Source organism: Heterodontus francisci, unplaced genomic scaffold, assembly GCF_036365525.1.
Source record: "Heterodontus francisci isolate sHetFra1 unplaced genomic scaffold, sHetFra1.hap1 HAP1_SCAFFOLD_59, whole genome shotgun sequence".
Lineage (NCBI taxonomy): Eukaryota > Metazoa > Chordata > Chondrichthyes > Heterodontiformes > Heterodontidae > Heterodontus > Heterodontus francisci.
In genome coordinates, this window is record NW_027140758.1 from 5,303,023 (window position 1) to 5,307,207 (window position 4,185).

Genomic DNA, 4,185 nt, shown 5'->3' on the forward strand with positions numbered 1-4,185 from the left:
TAAGGCCCCAGCTATTTCCTCTCTCGCTTCCCTCAGTAACCTGGGATAGATCCCATCCGGACCTGGGGACTTGTCCACCTTAATGCCTTTTGGAATACCCAACACTTCCTCCCTCCTTATGCCGACTTGACGTAGAGTAATCAAACATCTATCCCTAACCTCAACATCTGTCATGTCCCTCTCCTCGGTGAATACCGATGCAAAGTACTCATTTAGAATCTCACCCATTTTCTCTGACTCCACGCATAATTTTTCTCCTTTGTCCTTGAGTGGGCCAATCCTTTCTCTAGTTACCCTCTTGCTCCTTATATATGAATAAAAGGCTTTGGGATTTTCCTTAACCTTGTTTGCTAAAGATATTTCATGACCCCTTTTAGCCCTCTTAATTCCTCGTTTCAGATTGGTCCTACATTCCCAATATTCTTCCAAAGCTTCGTCTTTCTTCAGCCTGCTAGACCTTATCTATGCTTCCTTTTTCCTCTTAGCTAGTTTCACAATTTCACCTGTCATCCATGGTTCCCATATCTTGCCATTTCTATCCCTCATTTTCACAGGAACATGTCTCTCTTGGACGCTAAATCAACCTCTCTTTAAAAGCCTCCCACATATCAAATGTGGATTTATCTTCAAACAGCTGCTCCCAATCTACATTCCCCAGCTCCTGCCGAATGTTGGTATCGTTGGCCTTCTCCCAATTTAGCACTCTTCCTTTAGGACCACTCTCATCTTTGTCCATGAGTATTCTAAGACTTACGGAATTGTGATCACTATTCCCAAAGTAGTCCCCTACTGAAACTTCAACCACCTGGCCGGGCTCATTCCCCAACACCAGGTCCAGTCTGGCCCCTTCCCGAGTTGGACTATTTACATACTGCTCTGGAAAACCTTCCTGGATGCTCCTTACAAATTCTGCTCCATCTAGACCTCTAACACTAAGTGAATCCCAGTCAATGTTGGGAAAATTAAAATCTCCTATCACCACCACCCTGTTGCTCCTACATCTTTCCATAATCTGTTTACATATTTGTACCTCTATCTCATGCTTGCTGTTGGGAGGCCTGTCGTACAGCCCCAACACTGTTACCGCACCCTTCCTATTTCTGAATTCTGCCCATATTGCCTCACTGCTCGAGTCGTCCATAGTGCCCTCCTTCAGCACAGCTGTGATATCCTCTTTGACCAGTAATGCAACTCCTCCACCCCTTTTACCTCCCTCTCTATCCCGCCTGAAGCATCGATATCCTGGGATATTTAGTTGCCAATCGTGCCCTTCCCTCAACCAAGTCTCAGTAATAGCAATAACATCATACTCCCAGGTCCTAATCTAAGCCCTAAGTTCATCTGCCTCACCTACTACGCTTCTTGCATTAAAACAAATGCACCTCAGACCACCAGTCCCTCTGCGTTCATCATCTGCTCCCTGCCTACTCTTCCCCTTAGTCACGCTGACTTCATTATCTGGTTCCTTACAGGCTTTAGTTACTACCTCCTTACTGTCCACTGACCTCCTCATTTGGTTCCCATCCCCCTGCCACATTAGTTTAAACCCTCCCCAACAGCGTTAGCAAAAGCACCCCAAGGACACATAGGACAGAGATGAGGAGAAATGTTGTTACTCAGAAGGTTGTGAATCTTTGGAATTCTTTACCCCAGAGGGCTGTGGAAGCTCAGTCATTGAGTATGTTTAAAGCAGAGATTGACAGGTTTCTAAATACAAATGATATATGGGATAATGAGGAAAGTGTGGGGAAAAGGGCATTGAAGTGGATGATCAACCATGATCATATTGAATGGTGGGGCAGGCTCGATGGGCTGAATGGCCGACTCCTGCTCCTATGTTCCGATGTTCCTAACTCCACATGATCGGCGAGGCACAGCTTCAGGCCGACTTGTCGGGTGGTGTAAACAGATATCACTGCTTCTGATCTTCACCAGAACAGAGTGAGATGTAACATTGATCATCAAACAGACTGTGAGAGAATACAACAGAGTAAAAGACTGTGGAATAACAAATAGATTTGATTGGAATGTTGAATTTTGATTGGAATGGATAAAACAGCAGATTAAATTGGGATTCTCATCATTATATTGATCTGGGACAGAGAAACGAAACTGATGGAAAGAAGGGAAGAAGGAAGAAAAGAAAGGATGGAACTGTTCAGTTTTTTTGAGTTTTTTCACCCACCCATCAAAGCTGGATTAAAAAGAAGATGCAAATAACAAAGAATTTCACCAAAAAGAGAGATTAAATGCTGCCGAAACCTTGGATCGAAGGATGCCCCAATCGATCACCTGTTTAACTGTCTCCTCACTGGGGGATTTCAATCAGTGAGTGATATTATTCTCTACCGTTTTTTTTTGTTAAATGAACCCAGAACTGTCACTTGGAATTAATATCTGTGTTTCGACTCCTGAATAATAAAATTGTGAATTTCTCGATATTTTCTGGACACATTTCCAGCTGAAAGAACTAAGAACTCTTTTCTAATTTACACAATACTATATACACACTCATCAATCCTCCGATACTGACATCCTTGGTGCTGCTCTCTCCTCCCAAACCTCATCTCATGTGACTGTTACATCATCACTCTGACAGTGGGAGGGGTTGATCCCACTGTTTTCAGCATTAACCCTTTACATCCTTGTAATACACTGTCTGTCCAAAGAATGGGTGGAGGGAACTTCTTTCATTTATTGAAACACCAACAGCTGCCAGTTGAAAATCAACTCAAACCCATCAGAGAGAGAGAGAGAGACTGTCAGAGAACTTCCTGCATCCAGTCCTGACCCTGTTACACTCCGCAACTGCTCACCCAGACCCCACTGAACACTGTTCCCGAGACACTTCAAATACTGTTTACAAAAGGCAGAAAAGGTCAAAGTTAATCACAGCTGTATTGAATAGAACAAAGTTTAATATCTTCTCACCGTCTCTCGGTAACCACATGAGACACAGGTTTTCTTATTCGCTTCCTTTGATTTTTCTTGTTCCTGACTGACAAATATTCCAAACCTCGGCTCAACCCTCTCGCTTGCGTCATGTCCCAGTCACGGTTGAAAGCAACACATAACGACAGAAACACTCTGAAACATACAACACGGTCACACTTTCCTTCAGTGAGATGAATGTCGAGCTTTTTTCCAGGTTGAATGCATCTGTGAACAAACTTCTATGAAAGAAGTTGCCTTTGAAATATCAGCACTGAATTTCTGTACAAGGAGGAACAGCCATTCCAAACTCAGATCCTTCACAATGGCTGTTTTCTCCTGTGACTGAAATTCATTATGTAATTTGAATTCGAAGTCAAAGTTCACAAGACATGGATAAAATTATTGATTAGGAAACTTCTGAAGCACACTGTAATAAGGCTCTGCTGGGAGTTGAACCCAGGATTTCCTGTTTACTAGGCAGGTGCTGTAACCAACTAAGCTACAGAGCCAGATTGAAAGTGCTTGTGCAGTTGAAATCAGAGAAGGGCACTATTTATTCTAAAAAAAAAAACAACAAATGCTGGAACCACTTCGCAGGTCTGGCAGCATCTGTGGAAAGAGAAGCAGAGTTAACGTTTCGGGTCAATGACCCTTCTTCGGAACTTCCGAAGAAGGGTCATTGACCCGAAACGTTAACTCTGCTTCTCTTTCCACAGATGCTGCCAGACCTGTTGAGTGGTTCCAGCATTTATTGTTTTTATTTCAGATTTCCAGCATCCGCAGTATTTTGCTACTATTTATTCTCATCCCATTTCTCCACTGGTCACAGCATATTTTAACTTTTCCCACTTACTGATACAGTCAATCATATTCTCTATTTTTCCCAGAACTGAGAATGAATGTTTTGGAAGAAAATACATAATTCAATTTTTTCCAAAAGGTTACAGAACACAACATGTGAGTAATATTCCCCATTGCTTTCTCAGTGCTGATGGATTGTGAAGCGGGAGTCAGCCAGAAGTCCCACTGAGCCGCAGTGACTCTGAGCTGACAATGAAATGAGATAAAGTTCAATCTTTCACAGTGAGATGCTGCAGAGAGATAAGATTCCCGAATCAAAGTGAGACTTTCTCATACTGTTGTTGAATTTCATTGCAAACACTCCTTGTACTCTCTGCTAGTGAAGCCTAAAAAAATGGAGAAACAGAATGGCACTCAAACTCACAACCCTGAGATGAAAAGTCTCATGTT

General features: G+C 42.7%; 1 non-coding gene across 1 annotated transcript; it reads right to left on the reverse strand.

Annotated features, from left to right (window-relative positions):
- Nucleotides 1-3,369: 3,369 nt before the first annotated feature.
- Nucleotides 3,370-3,443, reverse strand: trnat-agu (transfer RNA threonine (anticodon AGU)). Its single transcript has one exon. It is a non-coding gene; the product is annotated as a tRNA-Thr (tRNA).
- Nucleotides 3,444-4,185: the final 742 nt, after the last annotated feature.